Source organism: Mobula hypostoma, chromosome 28 (assembly GCF_963921235.1).
Source record: "Mobula hypostoma chromosome 28, sMobHyp1.1, whole genome shotgun sequence".
In the NCBI taxonomy this organism is placed as follows: domain Eukaryota; kingdom Metazoa; phylum Chordata; class Chondrichthyes; order Myliobatiformes; family Myliobatidae; genus Mobula; species Mobula hypostoma.
The window spans coordinates 28,483,191-28,496,614 of record NC_086124.1 but is presented as its reverse complement, the minus strand read 5'-3'; positions in this window follow the sequence as shown (position 1 = coordinate 28,496,614).

The window sequence follows — 13,424 nt, the reverse complement described above, 5'->3', positions numbered from 1 at the left end:
CCTCTCGGTTTTTTTGCACTACCTTACTTTCCATTTTTCTATTTTCTATTTATGATTTATAATTTAAATTTTTAATATTTACTATCGATTTGTAATCCAGGGAGCGGGAAGCGCAGGATCAAATATCGCTATGATGATTGTACGTTCTAGTGTCAATTGTTTGGTGACAATAAAGTATAAAGTATCATTAGAAAGTTTTTGTCAAGAACAGGCCATTCGGCCCAACAAAGCTTGCCATTGGTTGGGGCGTTAGGAATAAGAGCCTGGCAGTGGTAGTGCAGCCGTTTAAATCGCTGGTTAGGCTGCATTAGGATTGGCCATCAGATATTTGCATTGATGAGCAGGTGTACAGGTGTACAGGTGTCCCTGGCTAAGTGGTCACCGAGTGTACGTCGTAAGTAGTTCAGATCGCCAGGACTTTCCACATCCCTGTCAACCATAAGGCACAGGAGCAGAATTAGGCCATCAAGCCTATCGATAAAATGCTCCACCATTTTATCAGCTGATCCATTTTTCCTCTCAGCCCCAACCTCCTGCCTTCTCCCCGTAACCTCCGCCTTAAATACACCCAATGACCTGGCCTCCACAGCTGCCTGTGGCAACAAACTCCACAAATTCACCACCTTCTGGCTAAAGAAATTCCTCCTCGTCTCCATTCTAAGTAGATGTCCTTCTGTTCTGAGCTGTGCCCTTTGGTCCAAGACTCTCCCCCCACCCCACTATAGGAAACATCCTCTCCACATCCGCTCTATCTAGACCTTTCAACATTCAGTAGGTTTCAATGAAATCCCCTTCTCATTCTTCTAAACTCCAGCGAGTACAGGCCCAGAGCCATCAAATACTCCTCAGATAACTTTTTCATCCCCTCAGTCATCTTTGTGAACCATCTCTGAACCCTCAAATCCTTTCTCAGATGATGGGTCCTGAACTGCTCACAATACTCCAACTGAGGCCTCACCAATGCTTCATAAAGCCTCAGCAGAACATCCCTGCTTTCATATTCTAGTCCTCTCAAAATAGATGCTAACATTGCATTTGCCTTCCTCACCGCTGACTCAACCAGCAAGTTAACCTTCAGAGAATCCTGCAAGACGTCTCTCAAGACCCTTTGCATCATGGATTTATGAATTTTCTCTCTATTTAGAAAATAGTCTGCACTTTTATTTCTTCTACCACAGTGCATGACCGTGCACTTCCCAACATTGTATTCCATCTGCCATTTCTTTGCCCATTCTCCCAATCTGTGTAAGACTCTCTGCTTCCTCAACACTACCTGCCCGCACACCCATCTTCATATCGTCTGCCAACTAGGCCACAAAACCATCATTTCCATTATCAAAATCATTGTAAAAAGAAGAGGCCCCGACAGTGGCCACTGTGGCACGCCGCTCGTCACCGGCAGCCAATCAAAAATGGCTCCCTTTATTCTCTGGTACTCTGTCCGCCAGAGAAAGCAGGATCTCCCAGTGGCCACACATTTTAATTCCACATCCCATTCCCATTCTGATATGTCTATCTGCGGCCTCCTCTACTGTAAAGATGAAGCCACACTCAGGTTGGAGGGACAACACCTTATATTCCGTCTGGGTAGCCTCCAACCTGATGGCATGAACATCGACTTCTCTAACTTCCGCTAATGCCCCACCTCCCTTGGTTCTCAAGGGATATTGCAACTCTGATAAAGAAGAAGAGGGAGTTATATGAAATGTATAGGAAACAGGGGGTAAATCAGGTGCTTGAGGAGTATAAGAAGTGCAAGAAAGTACTTAAGAAAGAAATCAAGAGGGCTAAAAGAAGACATGAGGTTGCCTTGGCAGTCAAAGTGAAGGATAATCCAAAGAGCTTTTACAGGTATATTAAGAGCAAAAGGATTGTAAGGGATAAAATTGGTCCTCTTGAAGATCAGAGTGGTTGGCTTTGTGCGGAACCAAAGGAAATGGGGGAGATCTTAAATAGGTTTTTTGCGTTCTTATTTACTAAGGAAGCTGACATGAAATCTATGGAATTGAGGGAATCAAGTAGTGAGACCATGGAAACTGTACAGATTGAAAAGGAGGAGGTGCTTGCTGTCTTGAGGAAAATTAAGGTGGATAAATCCCCGGGACCTGACAGAGTGTTCCCTCGGACCTTGAAGGAGACTAGTGTTGAAATTGCGGGGGCCCTGGCAGAAATATTTAAAATGTCGCTGTCTACGGGTGAAGTGCCGGAGGATTGGAGAGTGGCTCATGTTGTTCCGTTGTTTAAAAAAGGATTGAAAAGTAATCCGGGAAATTATAGGCCAGTAACTTTAACGTCAGTAGTAGGTAAGTTATTGGAGGGAGTACTAAGAGACAGAATCTACAAGCATTTGGATAGACAGGGGCTTATTAGGGAGAGTCAACATGGCTTTGTGCGTGGTAGGTCATGTTTGACCAATCTGTTGGAGTTTTTCGAGGAGGTTACCAGGAAAGTGGATGAAGGGAAGGCCGTGGATATTGTCTACATGGACTTCAGTAAGGCCTTTGACATGGTCCCGCATGGGAGGTTAGTTAGGAAAATTCAGTCGCTAGGTGTACATGGAGAGGTGGTAAATTGGATTAGACATTGGCTCGATGGAAGAAGCCAGAGAGTGGTGGTAGAGAATTGCTTCTCTGAGTGGAGGCCTGTGACTAGTGGTGTGCCACAGGGATCAGTGCTGGGTCCATTGTTATTTGTCATCTATATCAATGATCTGGATGATAATGTGGTAAATTGGATCAGCAAGTTTGCTGATGATACAAAGATTGGAGGTGTAGTAGACAGTGAGGAAGGTTTTCAGAGCCTGCAGAGGGACTTGGACCATCTGGAAAAATGGGCTGAAAAATGGCAGATGGAGATTAATACTGACAAGTGTGAGGTATTGCACATTGGAAGGACAAACCAACGTAGAACGTGCAGGGTTAATGGTAAGGCACTGAGGAGTGCAGTGGAACAGAGGGATCTGAGAATACAGATACAAAATTCCCTAAAAGTGTCCTCACAGGTAGATAGGGTCGTAAAGAGAGCTTTTGGTACATTGGCCTTTATTAATCGAAGTATTGAGTATAAGAGTTGGAATGTTATGATGAGGTTGTATAAGGCATTGGTGAGGCCGAATCTGGAATATTGTGCTCAGTTTTGGTCACCAAATTACAGGAAGGACATAAATAAGGTTGAAAGAGTGCAGAGAAGGTTTACAAGGATGTTGCCGGGACTTGAGAAACTCAGTTACAGAGAAAGGTTGAATAGGTTAGGACTTTATTCCCTGGAGCGTAGAAGAATGAGGGGAGATTTGATAGAGGTATATAAAATTATGATGGGTATAGATAGAGTGAATGCAAGCAGGCTTTTTCCACTGAGGCAAGGGGAGAAAAAAACTAGAGGACATGGGTTAAGGGTGAGGGGGGAAAATTTAAAGGGAACATTAGGGGGGGCTTCTTCACACAGAGAGTGGTGGGAGTATGGAATGAGCTGCCAGACGAGGTGGTAAATGCGGGTTTTTTTTAACATTTAAGAATAAATTGGACAGATACATGGATGGGAGGTGTATGGAGGGATATGGTCCGTGTGCAGGTCAGTGGGACTAGGCAGAAAATGGTTTGGCACAGCCAAGAAGAGCCAAAGGGCCTGTTTCTGTGCTGTAGTTTCTACGGTTTCTATGGTTTCTACGGTTTCTCCCCCCTCGTACCCCATCTGTTATTTATTTATATACACACATTCTTTCTCTCTCTCTCTCTCCTTTTTCTCCCTCTGTCCCTCTGACTATACCCCTTGCCCATCCTCTGGGTTTTCCCCCCCTCCCCCTTTTCCTTCTCCCTGGGCCTCCTGTCCCATGATCCTCTCATATCCCTTTTGCCAAACACCTGTCCAGCTCTTGGCTCCATCCCTCCCCCTCCTGTCTTCTCCTATCATTTTGGATCTCCCCCTCCCCCTCCCACTTTCAAATCTCTTACTAACTCTTCCTTCAGTTAGTCCTGACGAAGGGTCTCGGCCCGAAACGTCGACTGCACCTCTTCCTAGAGATGCTGCCTGGCCTGCTGCGTTCACCAGCAACTTTGATGTGTGTTGCTTGACTTTCCAGCATCTGCAGAATTCCTCGTGTTTGCCCTTTATTCCCACTTGTTTGCTCAAACAATTTCAGAAGATTTGCGAGGCAAGGTTTCCCCTTAAGGAAACCACGCTGACATTGTCCTATTTTATCATGTGGCTCCAAGTGCCCCAAAATCTCATCCTTACCAATTGCCTCCAACATCTTCCCAACCACTGAGATCACAGGCTGACTGGTCTATAACTTCCTTTCTTCTGTCTCTCTCCCTCCTCAAAGAGTGAAGTGACATTTGCAATTTTCTAGTGCTCTGGAACCATTCCAGAATCTAGTGCTTCTTAAAAAATCATTACTAGTGCCCATACAGTCTCTTTAGCCTCCTTCAGAACCCTGGGGTGTAGTCCATCCAGTCCAGGTGACTTACCTGCCTTCAGACCTTCTCCCGAGTAATAGCCACTGCGCTCACTTCTGCCCCTTGACACCCTCGAACTTCCGGCATACTGCTAGTGTCTTCCACAGTGAAGATTGATGCAAAATACTAATTTAGTTCATCCACCATTTCTTTGTCCCACGTTACTATCTCTCCAGCATCATTTTCCAGTGCTCTCACCTCTCTTTTACTCTTTATATATCTGGAGAAAAAAAAATCATTTTTGGTATTCTCTTTGATATTATTGGCTAGCTTACCTTCATGGTTCAATTTCTTCCCTCCTTATGGCTTTGGTTACCTTCTGTTGATTTTTGAAATCTTCCCAATCCTCTAACTTCCCACTAATTTTTGCTCTATTTTGTGCTCTTCTGTTTTTACGTTGGCTTTGATTTCCCTTCTCAGCCACGGTTGTGTCACCCTGCCTTTAGAATACTAATTCTTCTTTGGGATGTAGCTATCCTGTGCCTTCCCAATTGCTCCAGAAACTCCAGCCTTTGCTGCTCTGCCATCATCCCTGCCAGTGTTCTTTTCCAATCAACTTTGTTCAGCTCCTCTCTCGTGCCTCTGTTATTGCCTTTGCTCCATTGTAATACTGATACATCTGACTTTAGTTTCTCCCTTTCAAACTGCAGGATAAATTCTATCACTGCCTCCAAAGGGTCCCTATACCTTAAGCTCCCTAATGATATCCAGTTCATTATACCACAACACCCAATCCAGAATACCCTTTCCCCTAGTGGGCTCAAAAATCCATCTCATAGGCTTTCTACAAATTCTCTCCCTTGGGATCCAAAATGAGCACCAACATGATTTTCCCAATCAACCTATTTATTGAAATCCACTGTGACCATCATAACATTGCCCTTTTGACATGCCTGTTCTATCTCTGCTGTAATCTGTAGTCCACATCCTAGCTATTGTTTGGAGGCCTGTACATAATTCCTGTCAAGGTCTTTTTATCCTTGCAGTTCCTGAACTCTACTCACAAGGATTCTAAATCTTCTGATCCTAGGTCACCTTTTCCTAAGGATTTTTAGATTAGATTAGATTATGAGGACACTCAGTCCTCGTTTATTGTCATTTAGAAATGCATGCATTAAGAAAGATACAATGTTCCTCCAGTATGATATCACAGAAACACAGGACAGACCAAGACTAAAACTGACAAAAAACACATAATTATAACATATAGTTACAACAGTGCAAAGCAATACATAATTTGATAAAGAGCAGACCATGGGCACGGTAAAAAAAAATTGATTTCATTTTTTTTTACCAACAGAGCATCCCATCCCCTCTGCTTACCTGCCTGTCCTTTCAATACAATGGATGTTGAGCTCCCAACTATGATCTTTATTTTCAGTCACAATTCAGTGATGCCCGCAACGTCACACCTACTGATCTCTAACTGTGCTACAAGTTCGTCTACCTTATTCTGTATACTGCGTACGTTGAAATATTTGCCACCCTTTTTGGTTTTGTCCCCATGTTACACTTCAGCTCATGCTACTGATGGCAATTTTGCCCTATCATCTGTCTGTCCTTCCTGCTCCATCATTTGCTTCCCATTCCCTTGCCAAATTAGGTTAAATTTTCTCCAAGAGTTCTAGCAAGCCTGCTGGTTCCCCCTCGGGTTCTGACGTAACCCATTCCTTTTGTGCAGGTCATGCCTTCCCCAGAAGAGATCCCAAATGCTCCAAAAATCTGAACCCCTGCCCCCTGCACCAGTTCCTCGGCCATTCATTCATCTACCAAATCATCCTGTTCTTCCCCTCGCTGGCACGTGGCACAGGCAGCAATCCAGAGATGATTACCCTTGAGGTCCTAGTTTTCAGCTTTCTACCCGACTCCCTACATTCCCTTCCTCACTTCTCCTACCTACGTCAGTGGTGCCAATATGTACCAAGACTTCTGGCTGCTCACCCTCCTTCTTTGGAATGTCATGGACCCGATCCAAGACATCCCTGGCACCTGGGAGGCTGCATACCATCTGGTGGCTCTATCGTGTGCACATAAACTCCTGTTTACTCCCGTAACCATGGAATCCCCTACCACCTCCACCTTCCCTTCCAGCCATAGTGACAGACTGGCTGCAGCTTCCCTGTTAGGTTCTGAGCCCTCATTGGAATGCAAAATTGTATACTTAATTATTGAGGGCAACGGCCACAGGGTACCCTGCACTGAGTGCCCGTTTCCCTCCCCTCTTCCTGACAGTCACCTGCCTCCTGCAACTTCAGGGTGACTACCACCCTGGAGCTCTCACCTCCTCGGGACCCTGTATGCGCTGAAGTACTCCCTACCAGTCACAGAGTGTGTCCTACCCTCATACACCGAGATTCCTCTGTCCCTCGACACTCCCTACCATTCAGTGTGTGTCCTACCCTCCTACACCGAGATCCCTCTGTCCCCCAACACTCCTCACCATTCAGTGTGTGTCCTACCCTCGTACACCAAGATCCCTCTGTCCCTCAACACTCCCCACCAGTGTGTGTGTCCTACCCTAGTATACCGAGGTCCCTCTGTCCCTCGACACTCCCTACCATTCAGTGTGTGTCCTACCCTCATACACCGAGCTCCCTCTGTCCCTCCACACTCCCTACCATTGACAGAGTGTGTCCTACCCTCATACACCGAGATCCCTCTGTCCCTCCACACTCCCTACCATTCACACTGTGTCCTACCCTAGTACACCGAGGTCCCTCTGTCCCTCGACACTCCCTACCATTCAGTGTGTGTCCTACCCTCGTACACCGAGATCCCTCTGTCCCCCAACACTCCTCACCATTCAGTGTGTGTCCTACCCTCGTACACCGAGATCCCTCTGTCCCCCAACACTCCTCACCATTCAATGTGTGTCCTACCCTTGTACACCGAGATCCCTCTGTCTCCCAACACTCCTCACCATTCAGTGTGTGTCCTACCCTCGTACACCGAGATCCCTCTGTCCCCCAACGCTCTTCACCATTCAGTGTGTGTTCTACCCTCGTACACCGAGATCCCTCTGTCCCCCAACACTCCTCACCATTCAGTGTGTGTCCTACCCTTGTACACCAAGACCCCTCTGTCCCCCGACACTCCCTACCACTCACACAGTGTGTCCTACCCTCGTACACCGAGATCCCTCTGTCCCTCGACACTCCCCACCATTCACAGTGTGTCCTACCCTCGTACACCGAGATCCTTCTGTCCCTCGACACTCCCCACCATTCAGTGTGTGTCCTACCCTCGTACACCGAGATCCCTCTGTCCCTCGACACTCCTCACCATTCACTGTGTGTCCTACTCTTGTACACTGAGATCCCTCTGTCCCTCGACACTCCCTACCATTGAGAGTGTGTCCTACCCTCGTACACCGAGATCCCTCTGTCCCTCGACACTCCTCACCATTCAATGTGTGTCCTATCCTCATACACCGAGATCCCTCTGTCCCCCAACACTCCTCACCATTCAGTGTGTGTCCTACCCTTGTACACCAAGACCACTCTGTCCCCCGACACTCCCTACCACTCACACAGTGTGTCCTACCCTCGTACACCGAGATCCCTCTGTCCCTCGACACTCCCCACCATTCACAGTGTGTCCTACCCTCGTACACCGAGATCCCTCTGTCCCTCGACACTCCCCACCATTCACAGTGTGTCCTACTCTCGTACACCGAGATCCCTCTGTCCCTCGACACTCCCCACCATTCAGTGTGTGTCCTACCCTCGTACACCGAGATCCCTCTGTCCCCCAACACTCCTCACCATTCACTGTGTGTCCTACCCTCGTACACCGAGATCCCTCTGTCCCCCAACACTCCTCACCATTCAATGTGTGTCCTATCCTCGTACACCGAGATCCCTCTGTCCCCCAACACTCCTCACCATTCAATGTGTGTCCTACCCTCGTACACCGAGATCCCTCTGTCCCCCAACACTCCTCACCATTCAGTGTGTGTCCTACTCCTGTACACTGAGATCCCTCTGTCCCTCGACACTCCCTACCATTGACAGAGTGTGTCCTACCCTTGTACACCGAGATCCCTCTGTCCCTCGACACTCCCCACCATTCAGTGTGTGTCCTACCCTCGTACACCGAGATCCCTCTGTCCCTCGACACTCCCTACCATTGACAGAGTGTGTCCTACCCTCGTACACCGAGATCCGTCTGTCCCTCGACACTCCCTACCATTCACACTGTGTGTCCTACCCTCGTACACCGAGATCCCTCTGTCCCTCGACACTCCCTACCATTGACAGAGTGTGTCCTACCCTCGTACACCGAGATCCGTCTGTCCCTCGACACTCCCTACCATTCACACTGTGTGTCCTACCCTAGTACACCGAGGTCCCTCTGTCCCTCGACACTCCCTACCATTCAGTGTGTGTCCTACGCTCGTACACCGAGATCCCTCTGTCCCCCAACACTCCTCACCATTCAATGTGTGTCCTACCCTCCTACACCGAGATCCCTCTGTCCCTCTACACTCCCCACCATTCACAGTGTGTGTCCTACCCTCGTACACCAAGATCCCTCTGTCCCTCGACACTCCTCACCATTCAGTGTGTGTCCTACCCTCGTACACCGCGATCACTCTGTCCCTCGACCCTCCCCACCATTCACAGAGTGTGTCCTACCCTCGTACACCGAGATCCCTCTGTCCCCCAACACTCCTCACCATTCAATGTGTGTCCTACCCTCCTACACCGAGATCACTCTGTCCCTCGACCCTCCCCACCATTCACAGTGTGTGTCCTACCTTTGTACACCGAGATCACTCTGTCCCTCGACCCTCCCCACCATTCAGTGTGTGTCCTACCCTCGTACACCGAGATCCCTCTGTCCCTCGACACTCCTCACCATTCACACTGTGTGTCCTACCCTAGTACACCGAGGTCCCTCTGTCCTCCAACACTCCTCACCATTCACAGAGTGTGTCCTATCCCCGTATACCGCGATCCCTCTGTCCCTCGACACTCCCCACCATTCACAGTGTGTCCTACCCTCGTACACCAAGGTCCCTCTGTCCCTCGACACTCTCCACCATTCAGATTGTGTTCTACCCTTGTACACTGTATCAAATTTATCTTGATACAACGCAGACTCGGCCCTTCCGCCCTTCGAGCCGCGCTGCCCAGCAACTCCTAATTTAACCCTAACCTAACCACGGGACAATTTACAATGACCAATTAACCTACCAACTGGTACATCTTTGGAATGTGGGAGGAAACTGGAGCACCCAGGAAACCCACACAGTCATGGGAAGAACATACGAGCTCCTTACAGACAGCAGTGGGTATTGAACCTGGGTCTGTGGTACTCTAAGACATTGTGCTAACCACTACACTACCGTGAAACACCCTACACCTGTGGAGATTAACCCGCAGGTTAGAGCACACTTGGAGTATTGTGTTCAGTTCTGGTCATATCTTTGTAGAAAGGCTGTGGAAGGTTTTGAGAAGCTTTATGAAGGTGCTGTCTGGATTAAACAGGTGTCTTATCCAGAGAGGCGGAGCAAACGTGGACTTTTCTCTCTGGAACGATTTATATAGAGAAAAGAGGCACTGATAGACAGGGCAGTCAGCATCCTTTTCCTCTGGACAGCAATCGCTAATGAGAGGGGGTGGAATTTCAAGGTGATTGGAGGAGAGTTTGGCAGGGATCTAGTGCTTTCCCGGCGTAAATGGTGAATAAATTCTTCTTGGGCTTCCAGCCAGGTATTGATTATAACCGAATTTTCGACAATGAACTCCACCATCTCCATCAGGGACAATGTCTGGTCCGGTGGTATTTATACCCCCATCATCCATCCCACTTGATTGGTCGGTCCTCAACCAATCAGGTTTCAGCTGTCCCACCTTGTTTGCAATCGAATTCCAGTTCTCACTGAGAGCAGAATCTTCATCTTTGCTAAAAGCATTTTCCTCTCATTTTATTTGAACGGCTTCCTTAACCAGTTGGTCCCAAAAGCCACTGGCGCAGTGCAGTAGTTTTGTGCCGTCGAAATCAACCCAATGGTCATTGCGAATGCAATGTTCTCCCTCCGCCGATTAAGTAACCCAAACCCCCTGTGTTCCTTGATGTGGGTTTTCACTGTCTGGCCGATATACGCCGTTTCGCATTCACAGGGAGTCCTGTGAACGCCACCCATCCTGGGTCCCAGGTCACCTTTGACCCAAACAAGATGGGATTTGAGCTTCCTAATGGGTTTGTGGAAGGTATCAATCTGCTATCTCTTCAGGATCCTGGCGATCCTTCCGGAAACCGTTGGAAGTACAGGGAAGACGGGAGGTAGTGATGCATTAAGGAGCACAGGACAGGAGGTGTATCCGTTTGGGTTACCCGGACAAATCAGCGGTGGCGGAACATTGCGTTCACAATGGCCGTAGGATTGACTTAGACTGTACAAAACTACTGAGCCTCTGGGACCGCCTGGTGAAGAATTTTAACAGAGTGAGACTCTCAGATAGGCACATGGATGAAAAAAAAATGGAGGGTGATGAACGAGGGAAGGATTAGCTTGATTTTGGAGTACGTTAAAGCACTGGCATCACATCATGTACCAAAGGGTCAATTTCAAAGTACATTTATTATTAAAGCATGTACACAGTGGCGTGCAAAAGTTTGGGCACCCCTGGTCAACATTTCTGTTACTGTGGACAGCTAAGTGAGTAAAAGATGAGATGATTTCCAAATGGCATGAAGTTAAAGACGACATATTTCTTTAATATTTTGTGCAATAAAACTTTTTTATTTCCATCTTTTACAGTTTCAAAATAACAAAAAGGAAAATGGCCCGAAGCAAAAGTTTGGGCACTCTGCATGGAAGTACTTAGTAACACCCTCTTTGGCAAGTATCACAGCTTGTAAACGCTTTCTGTACCAGCTAAGAGTCTTTCAATTCTTGTTTGGGGGATTTTTGCCCATTCTTCCTTGCAAAAGGCTTCTAGTTCTGTGAGATTCTTGGGCTGTCTTGCATGCACTGCTCTTTTGAGGTCTATCCACAGATTTTCGATGGTGTTTAGGTCGGGGGACTGTGAGGGCCATGGCAAAACCTTCAGCTTGTGCCTCTTGAGGTATTCCATTGTGGATTTTGAGGTGTGTTTAGGACCGTTATCAGCCATCCTCTTTACATCTCCGGCTTTTTTTACAGACGGTGTGATGTTTGCTTCCAGAATTTGCTGGTATTTAATTGAATTCATTCTTCCCTCTACCAGTAAATGTTCCCCATGCCACCGACTGCAACACAAGCCCAAAGCATGATCGATCCACCCCCGTGCTTAACAGTTGGAGAGGGGTTCTTTTCATGAAATTCTGCACCCTTTTTTCTCCAAACATACCTCTGCTCATTGCAGCCAAAAAGTTCTATTTTAACTTCATCAGTCCACAGGACTTGTTTCCAAAATGCATCAGGCTTCTTTGATGTTCCTTTGAACCTTTTGAAAGAACTTATTGCAGCCAAAAAGTTCTATTCAAAAGGTTCGAAGGAACATCTAAACAAGCCTGAAAAGAGGATGGCTGATAATGAACCTAAACACACCTCAGAATCCACAATGGAATACCTCAAGAGGTGCAAGCTGAAGGTTTTGCCATGACCCTCACAGTCCCCCGACCTAAACATCATCGAAAGTCTGTGGATAGACCTCAAAAGAGCAGTGCATGCAAGATGGCCCAAGAATCTCACAGAACTAGAAGCCTTTTGCAAGGAAGAATGGGCGAAAATCCCCCAAACAAGAATTGAAAGACTCTTAGCTGGCTACAGAAAGCGTTTACAAGCTGTGATACTTGCCAAAGGGGGTGTGACTAAGTACTGACCATGCAGGGTGCCCAAACTTTTGCTACAGGCCATTTTCCTTTTTTGTTATTTTGAAACTGTAAAAGATGGAAATAAAAAAAGGTTTTCTTGCTTAAAATATTAAAGAAATATGTCATCTTTAACTTCATGCCTTTTGGAAATCAGTTCATCTTTTACTGGCTTAGCTGTTCACAGTAACAGAAATTTTGATCAGGGTGCCCAAACTTTTGCACGCCACTGTACACATTACAGAACCTTGAGATCCTTCTCCTTACAGGCAGCCACAAGGCAAACAAACCCCAAAAGAACCCCATTGAAAAAAGACCGTCAAACACCCAATATGCAGAGAGAGAGGGAAAAAAAGAACAAATCGTGCAAAGGATAAAAGCAGGCAGACAGTATTTACAACAAAGGTGGGTCCTCAGACACGAAGCTCAGAGCAGGCCACAGCCTCGGCCACGGCGGAGAGCAGTGTGAACGGCGTGGACCAGCAGGCAGACCTGGCCAGACCTTCGCCTCGGGTCGTGACACCCTGCCTTTTCCAATCCATCTGGTCCAAACATCGGGCCGTTCCTCGCTCTGAGACCTGGGCCCTGACTCGTCGATACGCTCTGGGCCCAGACCCTGCCACCACGTTACACCCTGCAACAGACCTTTCCAAATCGGCCCGGCGCTTAGATTGATCAAACCTCGCCCTCGGTTTGGGTTTACGGGCCCCGAATCTCCACTGCTCCTCACGCCCAGACTCTGTCTCGGATGGCACTTGACTTCACTCCAACTACTTCTCCTCGAACATGTCTCGGCTCACACCCGAGCGTTTCGAGCCAGGACCCTACCTCTCCATTGGCTGCGGTAATCGTTTACACAAGTTTTTACAGAAAAGGTGCTATTAATAAAGTATTGAGTTTAATTTCTTGCTTTGAAAACCCCCAGTAAGTTGTCACTCGACCTCAGCGGTGCCATTGTCCATCGGAAATCCTGATAATATCCCGAAAGACGTGACTAAACCTCCGCAGTTTTCACTCTGAGTGAAGGGATTCTCCACACTGCTGTTCTGAAGAAGGGACCCCTCATTGTGAGATTGGAACCCCTGTTCTTCATCTTCACCGCTGGTGCAACAATAGTTAGTTTACAGATATTGACACAACATGTCTCCTGTGATTGGAATGCTTTAT